The sequence below is a fragment of the Colius striatus genome, chromosome 4 (genome assembly GCF_028858725.1).
Source record: "Colius striatus isolate bColStr4 chromosome 4, bColStr4.1.hap1, whole genome shotgun sequence".
NCBI lineage: Eukaryota > Metazoa > Chordata > Aves > Coliiformes > Coliidae > Colius > Colius striatus.
This window is the reverse complement of record NC_084762.1, coordinates 31,291,485-31,310,734: the sequence shown is the minus strand read 5'-3', so window position 1 is coordinate 31,310,734 and position 19,250 is coordinate 31,291,485.

Below are 19,250 nucleotides of genomic sequence, written 5' to 3'. Positions count from 1 at the left end.
AGGAGAGAGACTGCGTCGGGATCTCATTAACATTTACAAATATCTAAATGGTGGATGTCAGAAGGTTGGGACCTTTTTTCTGTTGTACCTAGAAGAAGGGGTAATGGAAAGAAGCTAGAACACAAAAAGTTCCATTTAAACATAAGAAAAACCTATTTTACTGTGAGGGTCACAGAGTCCTGGCACAGGCTACTCAGAGAGAATGTAGAGTCTCCTTCTCCGGAGGTCTTCAAAAATCACTTGGATGCGTTCCTGTGTCACCTGATCTAGGTGAACTTGCTTTAGCAAGTTGATTTCTGAAGGTGCCTTCCAGTCCCTACCATCCTATGATTCTATGAAATGAAAATAAAAACATTCCCCAGGAAAATTTAAAATGAAAAAAGAAATTTTATCAAAGTTCTGAAGTATTTGAAATGTTTCATAACAGAAATGTGTCAGTGTTTTAACTAAAACCACTCCAAACTTGCAGATAGTTAATAAGATACTTAGTGGGAAGACTTTGTTCTTTATAAAACTTTATTATACTGCATTATTAGAGACGAAACAGAAGAAGCTTGAAGAGTCATCTACATCTGACCTTTCTCTGTCTCTTCCTCTAGCTTGTCTTTTTATTAGAAATAAGACAGATATGGAAAATATTCTTCCTTAAAGCAACATATCCTTTTGGGAGTTTGTTCTCTGGCCAATAGACATTTTTGTTTCTCTTACAGGACATTTACCAGGTTCAAATATGCTTTGCCTCTTTTGCAAAAGCACTGCAAATCAAATAAAATACCACAAAGTACCCAGGGATTACCTATACCTCATGCTGAGCCTTATTATAGGTACTCTTTCTTACACCAGTCTCTCCCATGCGAAAATAGCCCTATTAGTATTCTCCACTAATGCTTGAAAGTAGGCCATTGAATAAGGAAACAAAGATGGAACCTCAAAATTATTAATAATTTTAAAAGTCTCCTATATCATATCAATTTAGGAAAAAAACTCTGCAATTTGCTATGGTGGAATAAGCATTAATTGAAATATTGACCTTCACTCAGCACAGCTTACACAAGATCAGAAGAGGGGAGGCACTGGCGGACTGGAGATCTCCAGAGGGCTTCCACCTTCTTGTTGTGATGCTTTGGATGAGGCTTTGCATTCTGCCTCACTTCAGGGACTTGTTAAACTGCTGAAATTTGTGAAGTGAGGAAAAGAGCGCTATTTGTACACAGGCTTCTGGCATGTTTCAAAATGTGGGGCCAGCAGGGTCATACCTTTCTGCATCGACCTGTGAGCTTGCATGCCTCACATTCCCAAAACATCAGTCAGGATGGGGAGGCATGTGTGAGTAGCAGGAAACTTCTTCTTAAGACACTGTGGTGCCTAAATGTGGATTTTTTATTCATTTTATTTCATCCAACTGAGCAGATAAGCATATTATCAAATATTTCATGCTGTTGCTGGCAATCACCAATGGATTGTGACAGTAGGTAAAATCATACTTGCCTAAATATGTTTTTACTGGGCAAGTAAATGTTCCAAATCCTGCTTTTGGAAGTGAAATTACATTTTTTCAAAGAAGAAAGAAAATATCTACATTACTTTATTATTGTTTAAATGAGCTGAAAGTAGAAATGGAAGTTTTATTTAAACTCTTTGGAAATGATGAAGCATATGCTTGAATCTTGGAGGATGTTTCTGTGTGTTATCTCTAAACTCAGGGAGTTTTTCAATTTTTTATAATTAACCAGTGATGACTTCACTTCAATAAAGTCTTATGACATCAGAGTGATATCTAAAGAGACATTTTCACATTCTACGCTTCGTGAGAAAAGAGATTCTACAGCTAATGTCAACCAAAGAAATGGCAGAACTCCACTTGAGTGATGGAACTGCTGCAGCTGATATATCATATTACAAAATGACTAAATACGAGGCTCCTTGATATTACTTTTCTCCTTGAAGCAGATTATGTCTTGCAAAGTTATAGCAAGGAAGAATGAGCATGTGCTATTAAGTATGATAGTCTATGCTCAAATAGCCCAACAAAAGAAAAAATAGTTGTCTTGCACACTGTCAAGAGATTTAAGTGGCTTGCCTCACTTTTTTGGAAAAAGTCCCAAGAATAAACAGTGATTACAAAAGCATTCACATCAAACATTTTCATTTGAGTTTGCATGCAATTCTAAAAGCAACTGTATTGTAGATTGTTTGGGGACAGGTTTACTACTACTGAACAAAATTCTGGAAATCGAGTTGATTAGATTTACAAAATATCAGACAATTCCAATGTGTACTGAATCCTAAGTAGAAACAGAGGATTCATGAAAATATTAATTCAAAGTCACAAAATTATGTGTTCTGTTAATTTCTCTGATGTTCTGTCATAGCTGGCTTGTGATATGACATCATAATGCAAGTGGGAAAGGAAATAGTTAATTTTCAAAGTTGAAAGAAAATGATATGATTATTGAATTACAACTATGGGGAAATGGGACAGTTCAGGCTTCTGTGCTGTTTCTGGAAGTATAATAGTGTGCAGTAAATACTTTTTGGAACACATTTTGTATCTACTTTTCATTACTTGCAGACTTTGTTTCCCTTCTTTTGAATTTCTAGAAAATAAATGCTTTTTTAAAGTCAAAATTACTGCTTAATTCTCTCATTTGCTGGTAAAAATGGAAGTGAGTGAAAAGGGTAGATAAAGTATGGCATGGTTTCAATATCTGCATTCTGTAAGATTCTGAAGTTCTTTAGAAATAAAATTTGCAGAAAAACATTTTTTTTTGTGTTCTTTTGTAGTACAGAATTACTATGAAGCATAGACTGTTCACATAGTAGAACAATATAGCAAAACAGAAAAAATTCAAGTTAAACTTGTGCTACTATGACCAGCCTCACAATGGAGAAGGCAAATAGGGTCCTGTGTTACTCCACTAGGGGAATTGTAATGAAACACAATGCTTCCTTGGGGGAATCCTTCAAATAGGCAGTGGAGCGTAATTTGTTACAGTTCTTTTAAAGGTGAAACATACTCCTGTGTACTCTTTGTCATAGTAAGTAGCCAAAAGTAAGCCAGAAACCTACTTGTTCTTCTCACTCTATTCTTTCCCTGTTAGAAAGTATTTTTATAACAACACAGCCCTGTATGAGTTTTTTATCTAACACTGTACAGGGGAGTCATGTGGTCATCCCTGCATTCCTTCTAGAAAGAATTCTATGGAAGGCAAAATGAGAGTCCTTACTCCTTTTACTTCTATATAAACTGTGGGGAAACCTAAAAATTTTCTGTATGCACACAGCCTGAGGAATAAGCAAGAGGAACTGGATATGTGGATGTGGATGCAGGGCTACGACTTCATCGCGGTCACAGAGACACGGTGGGACAGCTGCCATGACTGGAGCACAGCCATAGAGGGCTATGTATTGTTCAGGAAAGACAGACTGACAAGACGTGGAGGTGGAGTTGCTCTCTATGTGAGGGAGCAATTAATGTGTACTGAACTCTGCCTGGATGGGGATGAGGAGTGGGTAGAGTGCTTATGGGCAAAAATAAATCAGCAGGGCAAGGCAGGTGATATTGTTGTAGGAGTCCATTACAGGCCACCTGATCAGGAGGAGAAAGTCTTCTATGAACAGCTGAGAGCTGCCTCACAATCACAATCCCTGGTCCTCATGGGGGACTTCAACCACCCTGATGTTTGCTGGGATAGCCACACAGCCAAGCACACGCAGTCCAGGAGGTTCCTACAGATTGTTGACAAAACTTCCTGTCACAAGTGATCGAGGATGCAATGAGGAAAGATGTGCTGCTGGACCTGGTACTGACAAATAAGGAGGGCCTGGTTCAGGATGTGAAGGTTGGAGGCAACCTTGGCTGCAGTGACCATGAGATGATAGAGTTAAAAATCCTGTGTGGAAGAGGCAGAACACAAAGTAGGACTGTGACCCTGGATTTCAGGAGAGCCAACTTTGTCCTCTTCAAAGATCTACTTGGACGAATCTCATGGGATATGATTCTAGAAGACAGAAGTGCCCATGAGAGCTGGTCAATCTTCAAGCACCACTTCCTCCAAGCCCTGGATCAGTGTGTCCCAATGCTCAAGAAAGGAGGAAAAGGGGGTAGGAGGCCTCCATGGATGAGCAAGGATCTGCTGGGACAACTCAGGCAGAAAGCAGACATCTATGAGAGGTGGAAACAGGAGCTGACTTCTTGGGTAGAGTATAGGAACATTTCCAGGGCATGCAAGGGTGCAACTAGGAAGGCTAGAGCCCTTCTAGAATTAAATTTAGCAAGAAAAGTTAAGGACAGCAATAAGACATTTTTCAAGTACATCAGCAGCAGAAGGATGACAAGGGGGAATGTGGGCCCTCTGTTAAACTCTGAGTGTGCCCTGGTGACCAAGGATGCAGAAAAGGCCGAAGTACTGAATGTCTTCTTTGCTTCAGTCTTTATGGCCAAGGCTGACCCTCGGGAAGCCCAATCCAGCAAGGATAACAGGATGGCCAGGACAGCAGAGAATTTACTCTGAGTGGAAGAGGAAGAGGTTAAAGACTTGTTGGTCAAGATTAAGGCTCATAAGTCAATGGATCCTGATGGGATGCATACTAGAGTGCTGAGAAAGCTGGCTGATGTTATTGCTAAGCCTCTCTCCATCATTTTTGAACAATCATGGAGGACAGGTGAGGTGCCTGAGGACTGGAGAAAGGCCAATGTCACTCCACTCTTCAAAGAGGGCCGGAAGGATGACTCAGGAAACTACAGGTCGGTCAGCCTCACCTCCAGCCCTGGAAAGGTGATGGAACAACTCATCCTGAATGTTATCATTGAACATATGGACGATAAGATGGTTATCAAGGAGAGTCAACGTGGATTCAGCAAGGAGAAATCCTGTTTGCCCAACCTAATAGCATTCTATGGGGGCATAACTGGCTGGCTAGATGAGGGGAGAGCAGCACACGTCATCTACCTTGACTTCAGCAAGGCTTTTGACACTGTCTCCCATCACATCCTCATCAGAAAGCTCAAGTAATGTGGCTTAGATGAGTGGACAGTGAGGTGGATTGAGAGCTAGCTGAATGACAGACCCCAGAGAGTGGTGATCAATGGCACAGAATCGAGTTGGAGGCCTGTGGCCAGAGGAGTTCCTCAGGGATCGGTTCTGGGGCCAGTCTTGTTCAATATCTTCATCAACAACCTGGATGAGGGGACAGAGTGTACCCTCAGCAAGTTGGCTGATGACACTAAACTGGAAGGACTGGTTGATTCCCCAGAAGTCTGTGCTGCCATTCAGTGGGATCTCGACCAGCTTGAGAGTTGGGCAGAGAGGAACCTCCTGAGATTCAACAAGGACAAGTGCAGAGTCCTGCATCTGGGAAGGAACAACCCCATGCACCAGTACAGGCTGGGGGTCAAACTGCTGAAGGGCAGCTCTGCAGAGAGAGACCTGGGAGTCCTGATTGATAATAAGCTAAACATGAGCCAGCAATGTGCCCTCATGGCCAAGAAGGCCAATGGCATCCTGGGATGCATCAAGAAGAGTGTGGCCAGCAGGTCAAGGGAGGTTCTTCTCCCTCTCTACTCTGCCCTGGTGAGGCCTCATCTGGAGTACTGTTTCCAATTCTTGGCTCCTCAGCTTAAGAGGGACAGAGAACTTCTGGAGAGAGTCCAGCACAGGGCCACCAAGATGATTGGGGGACTGGAACATCTTTCCTAAGAGGAAAGGCTGTGGGAACTGGGGCTGTGAAAAGTGTGATAACAGTGAAAAGTGAAAAGACTTGCTTTTTGAGTGAAATTAGTAGAGTAATTCCTGAGGTGTTATTTCTAAAACATCTTCTCCTAGATAATATTTTTTACACAATCCTATCATAAATACTCTGTGACTTAATAAAGTAATTACTGTAATTTGTCAGTTGTATTCAGTCAGTTAATTATGGTTATTAAGTTACCTGTGACAGAAAGAAATGAAACCAGACCTAAGTGTCTGTTTACTTTCTTAACATTAAGACAACATTTTCTCTTTTCAAAGTTCTTTGCTGTCCTCTGTCTTGGATGACTCATCAGGGTACTTGGAGTTTTTCCTAAAAAATCTGCCTGCCTGAAGCATGGTCCAGAAAACTATTCTGGAGAGCCATCAGGAAGCCTTGCTAACAGCTCTGTGGAATAATGATTTCTGATACCCTTATGGTAACATATGTTTTACTGTAGTGATAAATTCCGATGTCAATTAAAATTATGTTTTGGCAATAAGTATTTGGAATTAGTAGGAAGTAATAAGTGCTCTTAGATTGAAAACAAACAAACAAAAAAGATAAAATAATAATTCTTTCCACATCAAACTGTTTCTTTCATTCCCTTTTGTGTATCTGCAAAGCAGAAATGAAAGTGTGTGTATTCCCTTTGAGGAATTGCAAAGACATTCTTTATAATACTCTATGCAAATATAGCTTAAAAAAGCCGATAATATGAATAAAGGTTGCAGAGATGTGAATACACTCGCTGGTAATTTAACAGGACTATTCATGTGTGCAACTCTTCCTTCACATGAACAAGACTTGCAGAGTGAGTAATAAAGTCTTAGAGCACAATTAATGAAATAAGTTAACACTTTCTCTTCAACATATCAGAACAATCAAGAGCAGGTACTATCTGGGAAACCAACAAAATGTGCCCTGTCCATTCCTGTTTGGCTTCTACTACCCCATAGACTACCGGTGTTGTTAGGTCTGAGATGATTCACATGATGCACCACTGGAAGGGAGGAGATGTAGGAACCCAGCAGGCTGTGCAGATCATAATGCAATCCTTTCAGACACTCTGTTGCTGCTTGTGGGAAATTATGGACAACAGAAATAGAAAATGCCCACCACTGCTGCTCTTTCTCACTAATCCTCAGACTTAGAGCAGGAGTTAACATTCAGGTGGACTCAGATAGCATTTATTTTCTCTAGAATTATTTATTTTAGTTTTAATCTGCAACAATCCAGATACAAATTTAAGCCTCTGTCTTCAGCTATGTAGTTCTCTGCCATACTGCATTTTCAGTAAACTTCCACAAAACTGCCTTCAGATACCCAAGGTACCAATTTTAGGAGACTACTTTATGCGTAGTCTTCTGGAGAGAAGTCGTGCCCTTCATAGTACGTATAATTTAAACTCTATAGGCTCCTACCCTGTCTGACCCATCACTTGTTTGGCCATACAGCTCACCTACACTTGCAAATAAAATATCCAGCACCTTTTCTCTGATCCAGAATATGGATGATACATCACCCATTTAGAGGACTGGATTCTCATTCCAAAGCATGCAGCCTCATAGATACTGCTTACTGTCCCTGGTCTGTCCCAGAAATAGGCTTCAGATATGTCTGAGAGGATGCCATTTACAGATTGTGCAACTATACCAGAGGTGTATCTGGCAGGCTGCAGTAAAATTGTATGGGTGATTGTTGAAATTCAACTGCAAAATATTTCACTTTCATCCATTCCTTTGTCACCAAGGCCATTCTGCCCATAGGTAGTAGGACCCGAGACAACATTCCCCTGTGGTTCTGTGATGTCATTCTCTGTCTTGTATGAAAACATAACCTAGGATGATGTAGACAATATTAAAGCTTGATTTACATGACAGAACTTATCACCCAGGGAGACTTGTGTTGTTGGTTGAATTTGATGGTTGTTTTTAAACTGTATTTTGTTATTTGAATTGTCAGTATTGCAAATTTCTCTGCTGATGTCAGTAGGATTGTTCAATTTCTTAAATACTCCTTGATAAACCAGAGGAGACAGACGTGTACCATTTATGTTGAAGTCAGATTGCGATGCCCTTATTTCATATTGGTAAGTCATTACATGGCTGGTTGTTGGTCTTCAGCCTACTGGTAACTTCCAAGTCTTGGAAGTACTGACCAATATTTAAAGATTATATTTAAAAAAAAAAAGAAAAAAACACCCAAACCTCAACCTATTGTAGCTTTAAACTTACTTCAGTGCTCTTTTCCTAATGAACCTCTGTTAAGCTCATTTGACTTTCAGTTTAAGAAGGAACATCCTAAATTACTCTTTTCAATCAGTGTATGCTTTTGGGCCTCATTTTCTTTCATTCCTTTTTCACTACCTTTTGATGTTTCAAGAGGTAAGATCTGCACTTAACCTGCAGTTCTTCCTAACCTCACAATATGCTTTATAAATCTTCGAGTTTCTCATACTTTGTTCCCTACTGTATAGAATGAAGTGGAAATTGACTTCTGCAGAGGCCGTTACCAAGATTTATTGATCTGAAGGATAACATTTTCTTAGGCAAAACTGAAGCTAAACATGAAGGGAAGAGACTAAACATATTTGGTCCTGTGAGTTTTTATTGCTAAGGTGCCAAGAACTTATTTCTGTTTTGGAATAATCTGTTCTCTTTCTTTTTCTTTTTTTTATTTTTTTTTTGAGCTCACAGAAAATGTCTGTATTTGTTTCCATGTTGTAGTTCAAAGCTTCTCTTTTTAAATTTTAGTAAGGACACTTCTCTGCAGGCTTTCCCTTAGGCCTGAAGTGAGTTTGTTGTTCTTGAAATTTCTGCAGCAATTCTTTTTCATATCATGCCAGCTTGGAATTGAATTTCTTTTCACCTCTGGCATCTGTGACATGAAAAATATACATTTCTGTGTTCTGAAAATAGAAGACAGTATTTTGACATTTAATGAGTCTAGACCTACCAGTTAGGCAGACTCACATCTTTATAGTGGTGGTTTTGAGCATATCTTTTAAATTTATTTTTTATGTGACCAACTGATGTAACTAAACATGCTTTAGAAGCCTAATTTTCCAAATTTTCTGTTTTTTCACTCATAGGGCATATATTTTTCAGAGACGTTAAGAGTTGCATGAAATGACTAAAATAGATTTGTACATACAGCATCTCATTTGTAAATGTTTGATAATAGTTAAATCTTCAACTATCCTTTAAATTTTTAAACTAAAGCTACATTTCTAAATGTAAGCAATACTATAGTAGTAAAAAGGAGTAGAATATAAATGATTTTTGGGATGGTGGTAATCAATTCCTTTTTTTGATAAACAGACTGTCAAACTGTCATTTAAAACTTCTTAGAGAAGCCATATTGATCATAACCGTAGTTTGCTCTTATTTATAGCCAGCTAGAGCTTATCTGAGTTGTCCAAAATCTTTTTTGCCTCTTCTATAATTTATTGAGATTTTTAACAGCTATTTATCTATTTGCTCCTCTGATTTGTGGTCATCAGCCTTTGCTACCTGTTCCCCAGTGTAAATATTCTCTCTTTTGTCTTTTAAGACCATTGAGGATATCTTTTCTCATATTAAGTTAATTTTTAGAATGTCTAAGACTTGGCTTTTAGGTCAGAAAACAGCAGCTTGGGTGGACTCCAGAGCCCCTTTGACTTTGAAAGGATACATCCCCATAGATCTGATAAGACTCAACACACAGGAGAACTACTGTGGCCGTGCTGAGCCACACTGAAGTAATTATGTAGAGTTGCTCTGCCTGCAAATTTATTTCATTTAATTCAGCTGGTATCACTTGTAAATCTAAAGTGACATAAAATCTTTGTCACTACAAATCAAATTATTCCGATCTTAGGAATGAAAAGTTGTTTTGACTTTCAAAATGTAGGCAAAGTTCTGGTCCGTGGAAACTATTTTTTAATACACACTGTTTAAAGTAATGTATAAGTAATGAGAGGATTCCATGATTCCATCTCTTTGTTAAATTAATTGCCTATAGAATCAGAGCAACTGCATTTTGCTTTCCAGCTATGTGGACAGAGACAGGCTGATTCCTTTACCAAACTCAGTTTCTGCAACCTGGCTGCTTCTTACAGGTTCAACAGAGATTGGTGTCTCATGCTGTTTAAGCTCTTAGTTTTCTCTTGTGCTAGTGTTTCTTGAGCTGGAGTATGATTGTATATGGTTTAGTTTTACCAATATGGACTTTAATTCCCACTGTGACCACTATGACTCTTAAAGACACATATGTCATCAAGGAGCCTGTTCTTCAAGTTAGCCTCCATTTAATTTTTGTGTTCTCACTTCAACTGTTATTACTTCATGTACATTGCTTTTCTATCTCTTCTCTAATGAGTATCATATATAAGAAGAGATAATGGCCAAGGAAGTTTTTTCAAGCTGTTCTTCACAGAAAACAGAAAGAAAATGTCTGATCCTTCAGTCCTCAAGGAAAAATACTACTCATCTCTTTAGTAGCTATAATTAGAATTATAACATAGCTATTTCCTTTTATCACTTTTGTCTGTTCCTTAAGACCAAAGTACATCAAAAGTACTCTATGGGGTCTAACTAATGAATCTTTTTTGGAAGTATACCTTCTCCATTCTCATGATAGGCTGTCCTCAGTTACTGTTGCTTTGAAGTACTGTCTTTTAGAGTAGCTTTCAAGTACTACCTCTCATAGAAGAGTCTAGTTGTCAGTCAAAAATATAAATAAAAATATTTGTTCTTTGCTCATGGAGGAACTGGTGCTGCTTCCAGCCATTAAAACAACCAAAGGCATTTGATTGTACCTTGCTACAGCACAAACCCGCTGTCATGGAAGAAAGGAGCTGCTGCCATCTGCTTTTTCTAATACCTCACAATTTAAAGAAATTGTGGAAAAGAGTCCATCCATGATAGGAGGACTACACAATGCAGTCTTGGAGAAGTGCTACTGTAGGAAGTCTCCAGCACAGAGAAATCACAATGCACCAAGAAGGCACAGAAAACGTAGTTTATCTTAGCAAGCTTTAGGACTGAACATCTAGTTCTAGTCCACAGATATTCTGGGAATTATAGTTAATAAGATTACATTATTGCTCTGAATTTTAAAGAACCATCTACAAGTAGAGATCATAAAGTGGAGGTAATGTGAGAAAGCACTTGGATATTTGGAAGTTCTAGACTTAAGTTGTGAAAGTGTATCTTCAATCAGTTGGAATCCTCATGAAGGAAAAATAACCTTATTTGTGAATGCCTGTGCTGTTTTTAAACTCATAGAAGCATGGGCAAGTAGGAAAACCAAAGAAAATTCAAACTTTAAAAGGAACACTTACCCTTTGATTAGATCATTGAGTAACATTCAAGAATGGCTCTAACCGTTTTCCCGAATCTTGTAAAAAATATTTCCTCTTACAGTGCAAGAGCCAGAAAGTAATTATGTTAACTTGTACTCAGCTATACTATTTCCATGTTTCAGGAACTAACAATGAGAGATATATGTTTCTTCCACATTCCCAGCATACGCTTTATATTTCTGCAGCACCACATTTAGACAATTATGAGCACCTTATTTTTCAATGTCTAATATTATTTGCAATGTCTAACATTGAAAGTTTAAAAAGTATTTCTAACTTTGAATAAGAAAAAGTCATACTTTAAAAGCTTTAGGGTGTTATTATAGAAATCAATGTAGCAAAGATCAAGTTATCCACAAAACTTTTTTTTAGTGTTTTATGTATTGGTTTAAGAATTAAAAAAGGGGATCTCACACATGAGATCCATCAAATTTCAATCCTTTGCCTTTCATTTTCTAGGAGCCAAAGAAATCCTGATTTAAAACAGAATTAAAATAAAATTTTTGAAGTATTATGAGAGCTAAACATTGATTACATATGAAGGCTAAAGATATTGAAATTATTTCTTTAATCTGATTATATTTTTCCTCAAGATTATTTCATGGGAATGAACTTTACCAAGCTGATGTGAAGACTTTGGGGTCAATAACTGCCACAATTAAAAGAGGAGATTATAATTTTATTAATTGATCATTAGACTGTGTCTTTCAAAATTCCCTTTTTTTCAAAAGTTAAATGTCAAATATTATGCAGTTTACATCATCCATTGTTTATATAGTTTTATATGTTATTGACAACTGTACTTGTTTTAAGATCAATTTGTGTTACATCGAAGTATCTTAAAATGTGTACATGAATTTACTTTTGATATTAAGTAATTCTTATCTTTTGGTGAACATGTGTCTTAGAAAGGAATCTAACCTTGAGTTTATGCATTGAGGGAAGAAGCTGTAAAGTGAGAGAGGAATGTAGGTTAAACAATAAAAAATAATTCCAGTTCCTGGGCCTTTGATAAGAGAGAAAATATATGACATTTACTTCTACATATGTCCATATGTGTATGAAGAACATGTACAAATGAGGGAAAACTGAGGAGAAAAGAGAAAGTGGAGAGGATCAGAAGAAAGTATAAAAGGTTTCTTGCAAACTTATGAGAAAGAACATAGAAGCAGGTTTGCTGTATACATTTCTCTGTTAAAAGTTTATTTTCTTTTAAACCATTGTTGACTAAGAGGTATATAACCAAGGTGTTTATTCTAAAAATAATATGCTTTATGTCTGTAACTGTCTTATGCTTCCACAAGACAAGCTGGAATTTCCCTGTACTAGAACAGAATTCAGATGATTTAAGGAAAAAAAATCTCCTTACAGCCACAGTCCCATGCATGCAGAGAAAAAAGAAGGATGAAAATATATTTTCTTATGACAAAACTTGTTTTATATAAAAGTTGACAGGTTGAGAAATTAATAGTGGCAGTTGAAATCCAGAGAAACAAATCAGGGCTAATGATACACCTGTTGAAATTATGTCTGGTTACTTTGAGCACCTCTAAAATTAGCATATGAAGCCTTTTCAATTTAGACCAGCTCTACTGAAACAACTTGTTTACTCCTGAGGTTCCTACTTAAAAGTGCAGTGAAATTAAGACTACTTGCATATTTCTGCTTCTTCTTTTAATTTACTTGAATAAAGTGTATCATTTATGCCTAAGCTCATGTTAGAATAGCTTTTGTAAAATGTAGTATCCTCACTAAGACATTCTTGAGAATTATCATAAAGTATGTCTGTAAGGAAATTTAAATAAAAGATAGAATGAGGGCTCCTAGGACTTCCTATACAGAGTTTATAATTAATATGTAGGTTTGAAAAAAAAACCTTAATTCCATACTCTACTGTAGAGATTTTTACTACCAACAACTGGAAATTTCAACATGAGTTGTAATATGTAAATGGATTAGATATTTAGGCATTAAAAAGGATTTTATATTCTCATAAATAACTTTTTATGTAGTCAAAATGCTTTTGTAATAAGCTTATTGGAGGTCCTTATTTAAAGCATCTCATAGCTCTGCAACAAATATCCGAAAGCCTTGCTAGAGGGTAAAAAAATTATCTCTGAAAGGAACATTGTCTTTCTGATAAACCTTGGACTGCAAAAGAGATACTGAAGAATGAAAAACGAACTATTGTATTTCTATCACTAACAAAATTCCAACTATATAGACAAAATCCAGAAAATTTGTGTGTTTAATGAAGTTATATTTTTGTTATCTGTGTGAATATTGACTAAATGTACATTTACAAGGTCAACATATTGGCAACCAATGAGTTTCTATGAGCCATATAACTTGCACAGTATTGGGATCTTTGACTATTTTTTTGTCCGGATATTAGACAGATACTTGAACAGCTTATACACATAAATGCTCTCAGCACATGCATCCTTGGGATTAAAAGCACAAAAGAGTCACATTAACTGTATTACATGATGGCTTGTCATGGTTTGACATGAAGCCACTTCTGGTAATGGGGAAGGGGCTTCTATAAGAGTTGCTCAATACTCTCCCAGTTCTGAGACAGACCCACTTCTGGTCTGACCCAATTGAGTGTCTCCATGATCACTTTTTAAGAGGAAGCTTGAAGAGGGTTCTTCCTATTCCTTCTTGCTGTTCCGTCTTCCTTCTTTTCTGGCTGATGGTGGTACAAGGAGTTGGAAGAGAGAGAGAAGCAACCATGTGGACCCCAAGATCAACAAGGAAAGAGAGGAGGAGGTGTGCTGGAGCAGAGACTTCCGTGCATCCTGTGGAGAGGAAGCAGAGATATGTTTGCACTTTGTAACATGCCAGGGGCAGTGACTATGCCCAGAGGAGGCCGTTTCCCATGTGAGAGACCCCATATTCACAGAAGCTTTAACTGTTGTGAAGAACTCCTGCCAAAGAAGTTCATTCGGGACCGAGTCCCATGGGAGGAACCATGAGGCCTCCACCATCCTAATGAGGGTGGGGCTGGATGAGGATGTCACATTAAAAGGGGACGGAGTGGTTTGGCAGAAAATAAACCCCCTTGTGTTCTAACTCTCCTCACCAAGGTGGGAAGTTAGATGTGGCTAGATTTAAATTCTTAGTGATGCCCGATTTGCCACGACCAGTGCAGGTGTATTCACCTCCTGTGAACTGTCACGACTCTGGATTCACTGATAGTGGACTGCACCTTCAGTCCAATCGTGTTCATGACCTAGCATGACCACACTACAGGGTTTGGTCTTGTTCAGTGGGAAACTGTGACGACTGGCTACTTAGACGATGCAGTTTTATTCATGCAACAGATATACAGGTTCTTATGGATTGCTGGTGATAGTGGCTACAAAAGAAAGCATGTGCAAAAAATGGATATATAAACAATACAATGGGCGAAGTTACAAAGTACAGTCTGGCTATAGAAAGTTAAAGAGTAATTCTCTATAGACATTTCTAAGTTTCCCACAGAAGTACTTAGTTTAAGTCTCATCCAAGGTGTCCCAAGGAGGGGAGGAAGAGAGGCCCAGTAAATCGGCTGATCCTGGGAGTCAGAGACAGTTTGGGAGGGAGTTTCCCTGGCTGGTTCATGGTGGTGTCTTCCCCTCAGTACCCCACTTTTATGGTGGAGTTTGAGTGATTTTACCTTTATTAGGATTGGTGTAAAATTCTCTCACCTTACATTTAAAGATAAAGCTTACAAGCAACTCAGGGTACAGACTCAAGGAGTGGTCGCACCTTGGAGGCAGGTAGCCTTTGGGATGGAGGTGTGTTTTAGTATTAACATGATATTAAAATGAACAAAGTTCACACTAGGACAGCATTTTGTCAAGATTTGATAGACTATTGATTCAGGGTACGAAAAGGGCTGCTTATCAGTTTTAGAGGATCATTTCATTCCTGTGTATCGTCACAGAATCTGATCACAGAGCCTCTACTCTGCTCCACGCTCCATGGTATTTGCAGGGAATTGCTGTGTTGTAGATTCCTCATGTAGCAGCAGCAGCTGTATTCACCCTGTGAGCCTTCTTAATTTTATACCTTTTCTTAACTGCTGAACAAAGCTGATTTTTGTATCCTTCCTTAATTGGTGAACAATGCTGTTTTTTAATATACATTTTAATATAAGTTTTAATTTCTAGGCTACCTAAGTAATAATACCACAGGAGGGCAGTGAGCAAGAGACTGTTGTGGTGCTTCATTGCTGGCTGGGCAAAACTCATGGCTTCTCAACCTTCCTTATGCCACTTGAAAAGATGAAACCCACTGCTTTCTTCATGTACCACAACTATGTGAGTAACAGGAGTGCAATATGGCTTATCATCTGTTTGGAACATTGAAATGAATGGAATTTGTAACTTTGGAATGTCTCTTTGAAATCCACAAATTAAAATGACTTCTGAAAGTTTAACTCTATTGTTTGATTTTATAATAGCCAAGACTAGCTTCTGGAATGAATGGTTGTGTTAATAATACCCAAACATTCCGCTCCCTGCAGATTTGCAGTGCTCATGTGCTTGATGGATATATTTGGAAGCCCAGAAGTGCTTGCTGTCATTGAGTAGTTTTGTAGCATCTTAGCTATTATTTTGTTTTGTTGGGTTGTCCTTTTAAATGTTAGAAATATGCATATACATAGATATTTGAAACAATATCCCAGAGATCTGAAATTCAGTCAAATGTCTGGGGACTGGTTCTTCATGAAGAGTTAACTGCAGACGCTCATTTGCTTATAAAAATGATCCTTAAATTCTGTTCTGGTCCAATCTTACAAAATGATCTCATATCCTTCCCCAGATGACTAGTTAAGCAGAATATGTATATACATGCATATATTAAAAAAAAAAAAAGTGAAATAATATATAAAAAAAAAAAAAAGTGAAATAATGTAGGTAGAATTACATCATGTCTATGGCTAACAGGAGCCAGAGCTCTAGGTTTTCTCTGAAAAATTTGTTGCAAGAAGCTGCAGGTCAAAAGGTCAAGAAAAATATTTGGAGTTGAACATGTAAGGGAAAGTTATAAGGGAAAAGACAAGTAGTCTGAAAAGGCCTTGTAAGAGTTCTCTAGAAAATGTGAAGTGCTGCTCTACTGATCTCTCACAGTTTAGAGAAGAAACTAGTCGGTGTCCTATAAGTCTGAGGGATTTTATGCAAGTAGCTGTAGCAGAACGAGCTTGATCCAGCTCTTTCTTTCCTTGGTAACCTCATTGTCCACTAGAGCACAAAACTTTTTCCTTTTTTTATTTTTTTTTTAAACTTGAATCATACGGTCACTTAAATCAATTATGATGCAGAGGTTAGGCTGTCACAGATATGGAATAAAATTACCATGAAGTGCAACTGTGGGATACTGACAATAATACAAAGTTTCAATATTGCTTTTCTTTGTAAGTTTATACATCATTCCCTCCTCAGCAATACATATTGCTCTGGATATCACCAAGAGGAAGAGAGGCTAAACTGTTTTGGATCACCTGAAATCTAAATGTTGACCAGTAGCAATATTTGTTGCCTTTGTAGTCAAGTCTGCTTCTGATAAACCTTTCTAGTGAGACTTCCTGCATTTGAGTGGAACATGGGTCTGCTGTCAGAGTTGTCATGGAGTTCCTCAAATAAAAGGGACTTGGAGGTCAGAACATGTCTCTCAGATATAACATGGTAAGCATCTCATGCAGGTCATGTCTCAAGTCTCACCAAGAGCTACTTCTGGAATACATTTGCAATTGTAGTCGTAGAGGATTTTCTTTATTCTAAATTATATATTCAGAACTAAACAGTTTAATGGTCTTTTTCTACACAGTGGTAATATAGTAGTAATGCAAACGTATTAGCTTTTATTACTTATTTAAATACTTTTTCCCACATTCATCTGAACAAAAAGTTGCACAGTCTTCTCTTTTTATGGAATTAAAAAAAAATTCGCCTTTCCTTCTATGTTTCTCATTTCTTTGAAATTTCCCTCCTTATATGACAAGTATATAGAGAGAAAATAGGACTTATTCAAACTTTACCAGTACCTTACTAACATGCTTTGCAATAATTGAGGAATATACGTGTTAGAAATATAATAATTATCTTAGCAAGTTTTCACCTGTTTATCATTTCCCCATTTAATCTTATGCTTCAGGTATTGTTTTTCAATTTAAACATGCCATTCTAATTGCAAATTTAAAGCTGGTATGATGCAGTTAATTTCGTACACAATTTCATGTGACCTCTGATAAACAGTGAAATGATATATGTCCACAGTTCAAGAACTAAAACCTTAATAAGGAGAAAGGGAAATCAATATTATTTTTAATTTGAATATGTCAACAGGGTACAGGTTTCCTGATATTTTAAAAATGAGATATATATTATTGTAGCACTGCTTAATTTATTATATACAGCTATAATTTTCATCATTTTACTTTTACAATTAATTCATAAATCCCAAATGATTCTCATTAGTAGGAAAAATGCCCTCAATTTCTGTTTCTACTTCCAATTAATGATTTTGATAAACTATCTATAGTCTATATAATATAGCTATATTACTGTCATGACATATATATGGTTTATTTAGTATGTGCCTCCAAACAGGTATCATCTTGCAGCAACTCTCGTCAAACATTTAAAAGTGGTTTACTTTAAAAGAAAGCTTTTTGTGCAAACTTGGTCAACCTAATTTTGTATTTGTAATTTTATTTTTAAGTTTATTTTAGTGGTTCTCAGAAAATGGACACACAATCATGTTGTCAATCACTTATAATTTTAAGATCAATCATCAAAAATGGGTTCTAATGACACAAATAGGAGTAGAAATGAATTAGAAGGAAACATCAAGAAACAAAATCCTTGTTACTCCTCTTTATAGGTTAGTGTCATGACACGAGACTAAGCCACAAAAAGTAGCAAGCAAAGGTAAGGAGGGTCTGTTTCAGTCTGTTCAATGTAGATGTGTGATCTCTCCCAGAAGTCAGTTGGTGGTTTTTGGTTTTAGAAGCATACAGTTTTGTTCATACTAAAATATTTTTTATTTTTCATTTACTTATAAACTTTTTTTGTTTATTTCATTTCTAGTCTCTCTGCGTTTGGTGTTATCAGAAGATTACTTCTATTCCACTATCTGGAGAAAAGATTCAGTATTAGAAGGCCCAGTATAGCTCCCTATATAGGTCTAACTACTATTTAATTTGATGATGACCTATCAATAGCAATGCTTATCTGTTTTTCCAGCCATGAAACTACTCATTCTAGTAAGCTGAAGTTATATTGTTACTATATTTTTGAAGGCCATTTATGAGATTAACCTGAGACACAACGTAAGAACTTCAGTGAAACCCAAATATGACATGTTCATTGTCTCCTCTGACTGAGAGGTCTGTTCGGCTTTTGTAAGAAGAGGTTAAGTTGACTTGACTGAATTTGCTCCCAACAGCTCCATATTAGCTGATCCTTTCCCTAGGTGTTTTCAAGCTGGCAGATATCCCATAATTGCCATTTCTATGAATGGAATTTAAGGCGTTGTGGTTGCCTAATTTTCTTCATCTACTTATTCAATGACAATATATGAGAGAGAAATGTAAAAGCAATATAGACAAAAAAAAAAAAAAAGAGTGAAATGGAACATTTTTGTGAATAAAGAGGGCATATAAACAAAGCAGAGGCAAGGCTCATTTATTTGCGGCTGTGCGGCCGATTGAGGTAATTCGGGGGTTCCTGGAGCACGGGGAGTGGAGGATAAGCCAGGAGAGCCGTCAGGACCAGGCAGCTCTTGTGAGGGGCACAGTCTTGCCGGGAGGTGGAGCCGCAGCAACCATGGGGGGTTTAAACGTCCCCCAGGGAGCACGAGCAACCAGGAGTGTGGCAAACGGGGAGTCATGCGGCACCCAGGAGTGGCGCGGCAGTTCGTGCATGCGGGGTGAGCAGGGAGGACAGGCAGGGAACAACCCCACGGCCTTTTTAGAGAAGCAGAAGTCAGAGAAGTGCCCCAGCTTCAGCTTCAACCTAGCAAAATGGTGAGCACTAGTCTAAGGACTAAAGCCAGGGCTCAGGTGGACAAAATCCAGGTGAAGGTCGATGTGTCCACCCAGACAGAGCCAGTTAGCAGAGAAACTTTGGTCCAGGTGGAATGCAGGGAGTGTTTTGACTGCTTAGGGACCTATGCCTCTGAG